The sequence below is a fragment of the Cavia porcellus genome, unplaced genomic scaffold (assembly GCF_034190915.1).
Source record: "Cavia porcellus strain 051 isolate PalLab524CR breed Dunkin Hartley unplaced genomic scaffold, mCavPor4.1 scaffold_9, whole genome shotgun sequence".
NCBI lineage: Eukaryota > Metazoa > Chordata > Mammalia > Rodentia > Caviidae > Cavia > Cavia porcellus.
In genome coordinates, this window is record NW_026947492.1 from 88,080,277 (window position 1) to 88,094,883 (window position 14,607).

The 14,607-nt window shown below is 42.7% G+C and overlaps 1 protein-coding gene across 2 annotated transcripts in view; it reads left to right on the forward strand.

Annotated features, from left to right (window-relative positions):
* LOC100728286 (protein kinase C-binding protein NELL1) overlaps positions 1–14,607 on the forward strand; it is a 755,088-nt gene that overhangs the window by 148,102 nt on the left and 592,379 nt on the right. The window lies entirely within an intron of this gene.

Below are 14,607 nucleotides of genomic sequence, written 5' to 3' on the forward strand. Positions count from 1 at the left end.
GCCCACCTGTGCCACTGTGGACTGTAGCTTTTATCCCAGCTGGCCTCCTGCTTACCTTTGCCTGACGAGCCCAGCACTTGCATTCGTGGCCCATCAATGTCTGGCCTTTGATACCTGCTCATTTTGGCAACTTGTTTGAAGGTTTTTCTCTCCTTTCTGATCTCAAAACCTCCAAGCTACCCTGCCAGTCACCACCCACAGCATCTTCACTGGCAGGGGAATCCTCATTTTGCTTTGCTGATCTTTCTGATCTTGACTTCTTGGCATATCTTGATGATTTTGTTTTCCTGCCACACTCTAAGTACAAGTTGGATTCTGAATAGCTTGGTGGGATGCTGTTCTACCTTCCTGAAGATAGAGTCATGCAGCATTGAAATCCAGCATAATTGATGGGTTTAAAGCTCCACTTAGGGGAGCTTTCAAATCTGAAGATGAAACTGAATACAACCTTCACAACGTTTACAAAACTGTTAAACATGCAAGTTAGGTGTCTGAGCATAGCTCCAGAACTCATCCTTGCTCGACACTGCATGGGAAAGGTGACTCAGGACTTGTAAGATGATCAACCACTGAGATTAACTAAAACGTCTCCTTTCTCAAAAGAAAGAAACATGTTTAACTAAGTCAGTCATCACTCTTGGGGAAGGCGGGGTGACATGCGGTAAAAAGCGTCCAGTGCATGTGAGCTACCTTCAATTTCTTCTTCCCAAACATCCTGTCTCCTCCCTTCTTCCCTCTGCTCTGAATCCTATCAGGCTGTCTGATTTTCTTGTGAATTTCATTGGCAGCTGATTTGGGGAAGGGAGAGGGCAACTCTCCCCCAAGCCCCATTTCAGTGGGGTCACTTTGAGCTGGCTGTGTCCATTAACAGAAGGTTCTAATCAGGCTGTGCCTTGTGGGTTCCCACCTTTTTATATTTGGGAACATAAGAGTTCCCCAATCCTCACAACTTTTTACAGACTGTGGCAAGCCACATCATGCCTTGGCATTTATCTGTTCCTTGAACTTTCTTATCTAAGTTACCCCTTGAATTGATTATTCTCTTTTTGGATGAGCCAGTCTCAATACAGACTATGTCCATATCCAGGACTGTAATACATGACTCCCTGCCTTTCCTGCTTTCCAGTGGGCTGTTCTTGGGTATGTTTCTTAAGGCCTTGAGGTTTCTTGAATCTTGAGTTTTGGTTTTCTCTTCAGTAAAATGAGGGGAACAGAAATTTTTGCCTTTATCTTCATCACCAAGAATGAAACATGTGCAGCTTCTGTGTGAACTGCAGGTAGACTGTTCATGAGGAAAGAGTGTAGCACTGGGACGTGAGGAAATGAGGCTGAAATGGGCAGTGGAAAGTGTCAGCCTCTGAGGCTGGAACATGCAGGTCTCCCCAGAGGGCTCTGCATCCTCCCCTGCTCTCTTGGCACAGTGGAGGGGATTCCCCTTCCACAGGACCTGATCTTCCAGATCCAGCCCCAAAGCTCAGCCCGCGGCCATTCCTTCCCTTCTCCCCCAAACTCACAGGGTCCACTCCTCAGGAACCTAGTAGAGGCCTTGTCTATCTCTAGATGGGTCATTTCGTGATGCAGCTGGTCTCTGCCAGGCTGCATTTCATGAGGAGGCCTTGGGGGGGAGTATTGATGTGATTGGAAAAAAGGAAATTGTCAAAATGATGCCAAGGAACATCCTGAAAAGGCCAATCCTTGAGCTTTTGTTGCTTGATATTTAAAAAGCGCAGTATTTGGCAAGGGTAAACACTATTATTTGTGTCTGTGGTCATCGCACGTGGGAGGTATTTATGTTGGAAACTGTCTTGGAAAGCCTTGTACCTGAGCTTCCAGAGGGATGTGGCACAGCTCTGCAAGTCACTGTTTATATTATCACATGCTTCCGTGATGCCCTTTACAGCCTGTGAAGGACTCATCCATGTGTAAAATCATCTTGGTCACTGCATGGTGTGCAGTTTAGAATGTGTCTCTTGCTTAGAAGAGTCATAGCTCTTGCATCCAGTGAACAGTGTCCACACCATGGGCTTGTTTGGTTTTAATGTTGTGTCCCTGGCACATGGCCAAAGCCTGGCACAGAATAGATATGCAGTAGGATTTGCTGAATGGATTTGCAAATGAGAGAAGGATTGCAAAGCACAAGTGCCTCTGTTGGGCATGAGAGAAGGCTCATATTCTTTCCACAACATTGGAAAGTCCAACAAGTTGTCATGTCCAGAGTCTCTGTAAAGTGAAGTGTAGAGATTCTGGAGACCTTCGATGTGGTAAAGTATTTCATTCATTTACTTAAGTAATATCCTATTCACTTGTTTTGAAGTCTGGTAACAGTTTCATTCTTTTGTTTGACTGTTTTTGTTCTGTTTTGATAGGTTGGATTTTATTCTGTCTAATGATTGGACAGCTATTTTGAAGAAAATAAGAGCTATTAGGGCAAAAAATTCTCAAGTATTAATATTCAGTGCCTAGTAATGTCAGGCATGAAATAGAGAAAAAAAGGGACAGAGAGGAAGAGGGGCTTGTGAGATCTGTATAAGGAGGGTAAGGGGGGCTTATCCATGGAGGTTTCACATAATTCTTCAGCTAATTAAAGCTGAAATTAAACAGCTTCTTCCATCTAAAAATTTGCATTTCAACCTTTCCATAGCCTAGTGTTGGAAGTACTAATGGACAGTTGAAATTTTTTTCTAATTAACACATACTAGTTGTACAGACTTAAATAATATAGTGATATTTTATAATGTATGCTGATCAAATCAAGTTAATGCATATAATGCATACTGATGAAATCAAAACTATCTATTGTCTCCTTGTTCTTTATGAAACATATATTTCAGACTACTCCAGCATAGAACTCTAGATATTATGCCTTCAAACTGTGACTTGTTGCTCGTGCTCTACCCTCCTTCTAGCCTTCCCTCCAGCTCCCTTTGCTAGCCTCTCCTGGTCACTGTTCTCTTCTCGTCTGCTTTGAGATCATTTGTTTTAGCATCCACAGATAAGCAAGAATGCACAGTATTTGTCTTTCTGTGTCTAAGTTATTTGACTTAGCATAGTGCTTCTAGTTGCATCTGTTTTAGCTGGCGGACTCTTAATCTAAGGCAGGGGGACCAAACTGGATTACCCTTTGGATGAACATGCATGCACATGCCTGTGTCCAGGAACTGATCTGACAGGTAAAACCTGAGCACACATGTGCAAAATAAGTGAAATAAAGCGTATACTTTTGTTGCAAAAACTGGTTTAGGTACTGAAGATGCCAAGAGAAGTTGGTGGTGATATCTGCTTTCAAGCTGTCCATGAATTCATGCATGCTGACTGGAGCACAGGTTGCAAGTGAGATAGGCACTAGGGATGGTGAGAAGATCAGAACTTTTATCTTCATATGCTCTGGTGTGTGAGCATCTGAAACCCTACAATGGGACTTTCTTTTGAGTGCTGAACTATTTGACAGTCAAATATTTCCCTTATAACAGAAATTGACTTGAATTATTTGAGCAGAAAAGAACAGAATTATTAAAAAGATATCAAGTTATCCCATGGAATAAACATAAAGGGAAGAATTTAGCTGGGTCAATGGAAGGATATATAAAACCAATAAGCACCCAGGTGGCTTTTAGTGTCACATTACTTATACCACTCACATTAGTGCTAGACAACATTTTGCAAAGTAATTACTGTGCCTTACTTCATCAAACCTCAAAATAAGTAGATAAGTAGAGGACCATCATCTTTGATGTGTGAGATCCCAAGGAGATGAAATGGTTTACCCAGGATGGCTTTTCACTTGATTAGTTAAACCCAGAAGTTTGAACAGGCCCTTCGGGCTCCGGAGTTCATTCTTTTCCAATTGTCCATCTTCATAATATTCTTCCGTTACTAGTGTGTGTTTCACTTTCTGTAATTCCTTTACCTTCTCTTCACTCATTTGGACTTTGGGAATAGAGGAGCCAGTTATATGTCCTTGTTAATAGGCTTTTATAAGACACACCTGGAAACTGTCTTTAATTTATACCCTGTGACCTGAGCATGAAGGGCCACCAAGTAAAGAGATCATTAAAGCCATGAGTAGGAGGTTTCAGTTGTTGCAGTGATTTCCTTATTATTATCTGTGAGATACCTTACAAGCAATGGCCTGTTATAGTTAAAATGATGAGACAGAGTTTGAAAGGGATTTGAAAGTCTGTCAAACATTTTCTGAGCCCAGCGTTGTAGCTCATTGTTTTCCAAATTCCAATTTTTCCTCCACAATGAACAATGACTTTGTGATTAAACAGCTGGCAGTTACTATTGAATGACTCACACTTAATAACAAAAGTCTTCTTTCAGAACAGGAAATTTTATCTAAATTGCTTTGCTCTTCCTTGGTGATTGTGAACTTCTAAAGCCTGACAAGACTGATAGCATGAGGAAGAAAGAAACTTTTCAGAAGATGTTGATTACTTTCAAAAGGAAAAGCCCCAAACTAAATGAATAAGTCAGTGTACAAACCGCAAATCAGAAGTCACAGCACACAAGTTGTCTTGTCTATAAATATTATTAAAAAACAATCAAGTGTATATTGGGAGGACTGCAGGCAGCAGCTGAGACAGAGAGGGTGAGAAATCACAGAAGCACCATGTGAAAGTAAGGACCATCTACCTGTGCTTTAGTTCTCAATAGAAGCAGCTAGCGTGATGCAGCAGGTGCTGTGTGCCGCTACACCCTTCACCTCAGTCTCGCTCCCTTCTGCCAGGCTGCAAGGTCCCCTGGGCTTACATCAGCCAGGAGCAGAAGGGAGAGGGGCTTGTTGGTACAGATGGGAAGATCAGTGTCCTGTGGCATAAAGAACACAAAGCAGAGCCACGTCTGTAGGGGCAGATGGGGAATACCCAGCTCAATCTGTATGAGGCTGAATGACAAAGTTATTTGTTTATTGCTAATTATCCACTCTACAGTGTAAGCCTGTAGACCAGGGATATGTTATTCAGGGAAAAATAAGGAGCGTCTCTAGATCTGTCATCTATTGATTCTTCCCTTCATCCATCATCCACACCACTATCATCAGTGGGACATGGTCAGGAAAGCTCTTCCATTGTTTTATATACTTCACTGAAAATTGAATGCTGAAGGATGTTCTAGGATTTCTTTGTGATGTTTTCCTTGTTTTTCCCCCCTAAAAATTTACATGTCGCATACTTTAGAGATGTCCTGCTATTCCCGTCACTCATATCTTCCAGGTGTCATAGGCAGAGTCCTGGCTACTTCCATTGCTTGGCTGTGTTGTCACCATACCAGTGACAAGAGCTCTGGGTCAAGCCCGACTCCATTGCTTGGGGTGGGGGTGGGGGGGGCAGCACCACAGCAGGCCTCCATCAGAGAGAGATTCGTGTCTGCATGGGGCGAGGCTGGTGTTTGTAAATCTTACTTAGCGAGGAGTCCAAGAATTTGTACTTTTGGATAATTCATGAAATTCTCTTACTGCCTATCCCAGTTTGGGAATTTCCAGAGAACCTTAGTGGTGCATTCCAAAGTCATAAAAAATGTAAAAAGATGGAAGAATACGACTCATAGCTGGAATCTTGGAAGTGCCCATGTTTGAGGTAGGTGTGTGGATGTGCAGGCTGTGGCTGTCTGAAGGGATGATCGAAAATACAGTAAACTATTTCCTTTGTTTTTTAAAATAGCTGCTAGACCCTTATATATTCCCCAAGAGTGTTTAGAAGTTCCTAGTCATCAGGCCTATAGAGAGGATGTCTACCCCTGGGGAGGGTGTATATTGCTGCATGGGGCTCTCATACATGCTCACTGCATGACATACAGCTTGGGGTGCTTGTATGTTAACATAGTCAGGAGCATTTGGAGGTTGGGTTAGAATCCTTTCCACATCCTTTCTGACCTGAAAGTCCTAGTTGTAGTGTGTGTTTTATATGAGGAGCAGGCTTTTGATTTGTTATCACTAAGGCCTACCTTTTAAATCTCCTTCTAGGGGAATAATAATCCTAGTTTGCACCCAACTCTCACCACTCATGAGCACAGTAGATATTCTGGCAGCAGCCAGCCAGAGGTGGAACTGAACGCTGTGGGCAGCATATTTTTGGTAGACCCCTGGCAAAGTTGGGACCATGACTGTGCCGTCCCAGTGTTGTCGCTTTCATTGTCTGCGGAGTGCTGTCAGAGGTGCATGTTCTTTCTGTGGGATTGCACTTCCAAGCATTCATAGAAATCATGAAGTTGGCAGTGCAAACTAGACTTGAACCAGTTGTGCCATGCAGCTTCCATGAAGTTTTGTTATTTCTTTTGAAAATACAGTATTTTTAGATTGTTCTATGAAGTACACAATTTTACTAAATAACACTAAAAACTGTGTTCCACTTGTAAAAATATTTTAGACTTTATAAAATTCTTTTGGGGAACATTTGTGAAAGTTTATGGAAGAAAAATCTATATAATAGGTATTGCTATTAAAAGCTTATGGAGAGAAACCAGAGGGACCAGAGAGTTCACAGCTTACTCCAAGTTGCAACATAAAAATAAGGTGCAAATGGAGGTTTTGTGAGTCTAGTCAGATTATTTTCTGTATCAGACCTTGTGTGTAATATACTGGTTGGATATTGAGCTTTGTAAGGGCAGAATGAACCAAATATTGTAAGACAGACTAGCACAGCAGAAGTTTACCCTCAGTGTTGAATTTCAACTTCACTGTTTACTGAATGGTATTAGGTAGTCACTTAATCTCTGCGGTACTGAGTATAACAAGGCTCATCTTTTAGGCCTATTGCAAGGATAACAACATACATGAACTGCTGGCACAGACCTACCACTTGAAGGTAGCCCTTACCGATTGTGAGGCAGTATTTTTTGCCTTTCCAAGTTTGAAGTTTACTGTACTTGTCCATTGATCCTCCGTCAGACCCTGTGTCCTGGTCACTTTCTCATCACTGAGACACCATACCAATACAACAGCTGACAAGGGGAGGGGATTATTTTGGCTCATGGTGTTCAGGGGTTCAGTCATGGTCGATTGGCCCTGAGCAGAAAGGGCCTGGTGCAGGGGCCTGGCAGGGAAGGGCTGCAGGTAGTGAAGGGAGGAGTTGGGATGAGGGTTCCCTTTCCAGCTCGTACCTCTGGTCTCCTGTTCTCCTGACCAGGCTCCACTTCTTACCAGCACATTCAGCTCTGAACTCCGTAGTGGAGGAATCTGCTGCTGACAGTGGTGCTGCCATGATCCAATCACCCTCCAAACACATGAGACTTCCGGGACATTCTAGATCTGACCCCAGATCCCTCAGAGCCTGGAAGACGCCTCTCTGCCTGTTTCTTCCTAGTGTACGCAGGTCTGACTAAGAGAAATTTCCTCCCTGGGAACCAAAGTGTGTCGGTGTGCTTCCACCTATTGGTATACATTTTACACTCCTCTGAGATACATGAGCCATTTAATCCTTCTAGGAAACAGTCCTCCGCATATTGGAAGACACTGTCATGGCCTCCCTTAATCTTTCTTTGCTTCTTCAGACTGAGCATCTCTGTTCCTTCAAGAATTCATCATTCATTTGACTCATAAGCCCCCCACCTTCATGCTGATTCATGCTGAAGTGTGTCTATCATCCAAGTTCCCAAAGATATGTGTGATTTCTTGGCAGATCCACTCAGATTAAAATGAGGTTATTGCCTTCTTCCCAGAGAACAGTTTAAGATCACAATCCTTTCTGATAGCATTATCCTAGCTCAATATTGACCAAAAAAGTCTAATATTTTTTTTTCAAGGTGTGTTTCTGTGATAAGAGTTTTTCAGTATGTGTGTCTGTGATCTCATATCTTGTCTTTGAGAAACTCTTACCCCAAGCATGGAACCTTTCATTTCTCCATGCTAAACTGGATCTTATTTGTGTTGGTCATATCTCCTGTCTGTTAATATCTACTTTAATCCTGATGGTGTTGCACTAATTTTGCTATGCTTGAAACCATCACAACAGTTCACATTTTCCTGCAGATCAAAGAAAGCTGCCTACTTCCTGCTTTACCACCAGATCACAAATACAACTGTGTTTAGCAAATTTTTGAGTTTGTTTAATGACTCTGATTCAATCAGACTCATGTTACGGTGATGTCCGGATTAGGAACTTCAGGCAGTGAGTAAGGATTTGTAAAGTTGTGAGAGGTGCTAGAGAAATAAAATGTTGGTGAAGAGGGGAAGTTCCTTTGATGTGTTAGAGGGAACCAAAATTAAATAGTGAACTTTAGTTGGTAGGAAAGAAAAAGTATGAGTTCAATAAATGTTTCTCAGTGGATGAAGCAGGTCACACACAGGCTCCATCTTCTCATAGAATATGTCTTTCTCGCTCTCTGTCCCCTTCTGTCTGTCTCTCTTCTCTGTCATAATGAATCATAGTCTTCTTTGGCAAAGCCTTCCCTATGGTGTTGGCCAATCTCATTTGAACAATGTCACCTTCTCTGTGAAACATCTCTTTATGGATCTCAGCTCCACCCACCCATTTTTGTTGCTTGCATTTGTATTTGCTCTACAGCCAACTGCAAAGCAGCAGTGTGGAAACCTGCTGAGCCTTGGTGTCCTTCCTCTCTGCCCAGCATTGACCTAGCTGGGAACTCAGTTCTCACTGCTTGGCTGTATGCTCTGTGTTTCCTCAGAGTTGCTCTCCTGGTTGCAGTCTGTATAATGCCAGAGGTGCCTTTTTAATCTTGTCATTTGTTGAGTGTCATTTAGATTTGTTTAACAGATTGGTAGGAGGGGATGACAGAGCTTCTCAGTAGGGGGTTTCTTTCATGTCCTTCTGGTACAAGTCCCTTGAGCTGTGCATTTCATGTGAGCAAATAATTAACAACAGCCCAGCAGCCTACAATGGAATTCAGCAATTAGCTCACCATGCACACAGGTGGAGACGCACCCTGGTTCAGGGAGGAGGCTTTGAGGAACCCTCCTGTAGAGTAAGGTGAGTTGTGGGCTGGAGGATCACCACTGAGGGGGGGGGTGTCTAGGGATCACCTTAATAGCTCCAAATAGAAGTCTCTTGTGTATTATAGTGGAGCTCAAGAACTTTGATATTCTCACATTTGCCTAGAGGCCAGCAGGAGAAAGAATTTGATGCCTGTTTTAGCAGAAACTCAGAAGGAAGGCTCAGCCTGTGTAAGGTCATCCGTCAATGCATCAGTGAGGGGAAAGCAGATAGGAATGATCTTGTGTACCATGCAGGAAACTTTCTCCAATGAGGACCTTGCTAACAGGTAGTGAAGATGAGATTCTGTGTAGCAAAGGAAGGTCATTATAACTTTCCTCTTCAGGGAGGGCTTGGCTTCAGTTCTCACCAAAGCCCAGGAAAAATCTCTTCATTTACGGGCTGATTTCAGCTTCGTACTGTTTGATATACAGGAGCATAATATGTCAATACACATGATTTGCATTGGAGATCCATTGTTTTGTATAATTGGGAAGGGTACCCAGGAGTCCCTGCAGAGGGCTTTCTTCATCCATGTGGATAAAAATCCAATACTCCTTCATAAGTATTGTTTCAACATCACCATTAGTTTGTGTGGGGCCACAAGGGTTTTATTTTTAACAGGAAAATCAAGTTTTTCAGTGATGGGTTATTTAGGCAGGTGGGATACTTGTCAGCAAGGTGTTCTTACATGAACATCTCAATAAAGAAAGGTCTTGCCTTGTGAAGAAAATTCCTCGTGGGAACCCTGGATTCAGTGATTTTCCTCAAATAGTGCTTCTGTTCCTCCTGTTTCAAGTAGGTGTTATGTTTGACACAATGCTTAATTTTCCATGGCATTGTGTTAGAAATGAGAAATTCACACTTTAAAACACTAATAGATACTAATGGCATGTGTATTTCCCAGGATTTTCCCCATACAGATCTTTTTAAGGTCAAATGAGCCCCAAGACCTCAGAAACACCACCAAGTGGGAATTAGGTTTTCTCCTGTCCAAAGAAAGAGTTGATTTTAGATGGTTGTGGAGTAAACACCTTATTTACATCTGACAGCAAGTGGGAATATGATAAATTTGGCCAATTATAATGCAAGCATCATTAAACTATAAATAATTCACTTATCAAAATGATGGCACTGGATTTAATTAATTTTCTAGCTGCTGACTCTCTTTTCTTCTTTTGGAAATGCAGCTTTCACTGAGTCTCTGCCTGACAGATGTCAGTTTTCTGTCCCTATCTCTTTTCTGGGTGAAAAACAGCAAAAACAAGTTTACCTTGAGCTTTCTTTCCAGCTTCTGTGTGAGTCTCATGAAGTGGGTTTGTGAAGGAAGGCAGTAGAAAAAGGATTAGCACATTTCAGTTAATTTTATTGACTTTATTTTCCTCATGATTACCTGTGTAAGGTCAAATGTAGAGACTGAACAGTTGTATTTTCAGTCTTGGATTACACCTTTTTGTGGACTACACATCATAAAGTTTCACTCTAGTAGGGCCTTTATAAATATCTGACCCTAGTCCCATTATTGCAGAGTGCAGAGTGAATAGGTGGTGAGAGGTCCATTCTGCGGGATGATCAGGGTACAGGATCTTTTGGTACAGGAGACACCTGAACAGTGCCGGGGTGCTGCTGCAAGTGTACCATCTCACCATCACACAAGATCACACATGGTGGCAGAATTCAGGAAGTGCTGGCACAACTTGAAGGAAATGTACTGACACTAGCAAAGGCCAATCCCTCCTTCTTGGGCAGGAAGTTGTGGAAGGGGAGGCTCAGCCATGCCTTGCTTCTGAGAGGTTCCCCAGGGCAGTGGAGGTACAGTGTCACAGGCTGAGGAGCTGGAGAATGTGTCCTAATGAGTTATCCAAGTAGGGATAGTGTTGGCGACCCATATGGAAGTAACACTAGGAAGTGAGTGTGTATAAAAACAATCTATAAGAAAGGCTGTCACATTCCAGTCTGAAGGAAGAATGCAGAACTGGAGGCTCGGCTCACTGCAGACATTTTCATCTTCCCAGAAACCTTCCTTATGAATTGAATAAATCTGGCAAGGTCTAATAGGATTGGTGAGGGTGAGCCAGCTTCGGCTACGTGCTTTGTCACTTGGACTTTTTTCTCCTTTTCTCCTGTTAAATACATGACTTTAGGAATTGTCATCTAATTGAAAGAGTTAAACTTTTGTATTTTTTAAGAAAATAAAATAGGTCTGATCAAACTACTGAGCACATACTTAAAATTTGAGGAATAGTTATAGTAAGAATCACATCTCCGTTAACCCTCCCTCCAGATAGACACTTCCTCTTGAATTGAACACACTTATCGATTTTGCCACTTTCTGAAGCAGTTCTGGAGTCCTCTGCCAAGAGTGTCTGTATGAGTTGTGATTAAAAAAAAAAAAAAAAAAAAATATATATATATATATATATATATATATATATATATAGAGAGAGAGAGAGAGAGAGAGAGAGAGAGAGAGAGCTGGCTGCTGCCCAGTGCTGTCTTAAGGAAAGGCAGGCTCATCAAACCTTTAGGATGTGTCCACATTCACTGTATTCGTTGGCTCCCTGTCTCTGCGATTCCTGCCTGTCTCATTGTCAAAATGACCATGAATAGAAAACATGTTGAATCAACTCGGGAGACAAGCAGCCATTGCTTTTTTATTATTGTGTGTTTGTAGAACATAATGATCACCTGGCTTATACTAATTTTACACAAACTTTAAACATTCATCACATGTATTGATCACACTTTGGACCTACTTGTGACATGCAGACACAAGCAGGGCTCACAGAGCATGTCAGTTTGAACTGATCAGAACCAGTTTAAAAGCTCTGCAGAATCTTTAAGCTCGAGGTCAGGAGTTCAATCCCCAGTATACAAAAAAAATAATCTCATAGGAAATTATATGAATGGTAGAGAGAAAAATCATGTACTCAGCACAGATCCTGCTTTTTCTCTGTGTAAACAGCACCGTGCTTTTTTGTATGTCTGTGTACTCACACACACATGCACACTGTGTTTTGAACCTTTGAGTGTTACAAACTTCATAACCTTATACTCTAAGTACTATAGTGCCTATTTCTGAAGTGCAAGCCATTGCCTGTTATCAGTCAGGGAACTGAGCATTGATAAATATTATTAGATGATCTGTGGGTCTTCCTCAGCTTCAGTTTCCCTGATAACATCCTTCACAAAACTCTTTTTCCTGCCCCCAAGATCCAATCTAGGATCCCGTCCTGTACTTGGTCTTTATGAATCTTTGATCTCTGTTAATCAGAACCTGTTCTTCAGCCTTCCTCTGTCTTTCACACTGTCAGCGTCCTGGGGCACTTGCAGTCATCCTGTGGAATGTGCTCCATTGTGGGTTTGCCTGATGTTCCTTTCTCATTGTATTTCCCCCGTTGGGTTTAAAAAAAAAAAAATCTCTGAATTTTAAAACACTCTTCCCATTGCTGTGTCTGTATCCAGTGTGTTGATTCCGCCTGTTGCATGGAATTTCTTGTGAGAATCGCCTCTTGGAAAGAATCCACAGGGCTGCCAGGAGAGCAGTGTCTAGGGTATTTTCTTTGGCAGGAGGAAAAGGAGGTGGCTCTGCCATAGGGAATAAAAAAGCCCACTTGCACACACATGTGTGGGACTCTGTGCCTTAGCTGATGGTTGACAACCTCCAGCGTTTACTTCCTCAACTGTTTCTAAGGCAGGAGGAGCCCTTATGCTTGCAGAAAATGAGCCCGGGTAGGAAGTTGATCTTGATCATTTTGTGCATCATTCACTCGTGCACTTAAGCAACAGTGTTTTAGAGCCTACTGTGCCTGCTGGACCCCATCTTCCAGCGTATTGAACCTCAGAAAGAGAGCTTTTGAATTGCAGACTGCTCTCTCTCTGATGGGGAAATGTTAGATATGGTAAATGGGTTGACAACATTTTCAATTTATTAGTAAAGTATCCTTATAGAAAGTTATTCTTCTACCTCTTTCTCTAAATTCAGTGATTTCTGTTTCTCTCAGGTCTTTCTTTTATTTCTCAGACTGAACATAATTTTGGCATCGTTATCTCCACAGTGCATAAGTAACTTGGCACGCCAGGTGCTTGGTGAGAATTATTCGTTGTGTCTGTGCCCACGCTTCACAGCCTGCACATTCATCGCTGCTAATGATGGCAGTGGCAGTAAATCCTCTCAAGCTGATCTACTGTAACTCGCATTTCGCTTTTGTTGTAGATTTGTTTTTTTTTTTTTCTAGTTTTTCCACCAGTGTTAGGAACAATTCCTTTTTTAAAGGAAGTTGGTAACAGCGTCTCATGTGAGAGCAGTTCTGACAAACTGTTTTGTCCAACATTGTTCATTGTAACATACAAAAATATAAGATTCCTGTGAAGAAAACACAGCCTGTCTTTAGAAGGGAAACTTATTCTTTCCTTATATTTTGAGTCTCCATTTGTAATGGGAAGGTAATTGATGGAGAAACACCTGATGGATCTCAGGTTTCTAAAGGTACCTGCTTGCTGCTAGGAATCCACACATTTCAAGTGGAGTGTGGGGGTGGGGGGTGGGGTGGAGCAGTGGGCGTCACTGAGACCCCAGGATGGAGGCATTGGGACCCCTACTGCCGGCAGTGGCTCCCAGTCCCTCGCTTTCCTTGACACAACTGCATAATCTTAAGTTTTTGTGCACTTTGCTTCTGGGGGGAATCCATCAGCCATGGCAGGAGGCAGCGAACTCCCTCCCAGCCTAGAGGGTAGATTGGTGGTCCTGACTAGGATGCACCTGACCAGCACTCCCGAGCAGTGCTTTGAGGGGAGACAGAAGAAAGCAGGAGTGTTCAGGGCTCTGTGGGGAACTGAAATGTACAGATGGCTCCAGCTCTTTCCTCCAAGAGCCTCTGAGCTTCAGGAGCTGAGAGGTGCTCCCAGGGGTAAAATAGAGGCTTGTGATCTGCGGGGACTGTCTTACAGTATGTATTTAAAGACATGTAACTTAACTGGACTTTGGTAAGGCTGAACCATTCATACAGCCCGTTGTTGTGCAGGCTCAGTAGGCATCTCTGCAGATCCTGGAGCTGTGGCCTTGTATTAGAAAGATGCCCATAATGTTTCAGATAAAGATTTTTTTATTCCTGCAGAATGTCTCAGTTTTACTCCACGGAAGCAGGGCTTTATGTACCTGGTTTCTTGCTCTAGTTTCTCATGGCTACATAGGAGTTTGAAGTATAAATAGGGGTCAGTCAGTGTTTTTTGATTGGATGATGACTTTAGGGACTGGACTTTGTAGGATGAGTGTGGGGTCAGGTATGCAGATACTGCCCTGAGGCTTAGAGGGTTGCCTCAGGTTACTGTAGAGATGAGCAGCTGCAAGAAGCAAGGTCTGGGAGCAGTGAGGTGCAGAGAGAGAAGTGCATGGGCTGAGGAGCCAGACAGGTGAGTGTCACTGTCCTCATTCCATTGCTCTGTGCTGTCTCCCCTCCTGTTTACTGCCTCTGACCCTCCCCATTGTTACCTGTAACTCTGAAGTGAAAACACTTTCCTGAGGGTTTGTGTGACATTGATGCGCTGAAAAGTGTTTCCCTCATGGCCACTCCCCTGCTGAAAGGGAGGCAGAGAAAAGCAGGAGAGGCCTAGATACCGGGTCCAGGGCTGTCCAGGAAACAGAGATTTGCGTCAACCTTACCTGTGCTTTACTGCTTGC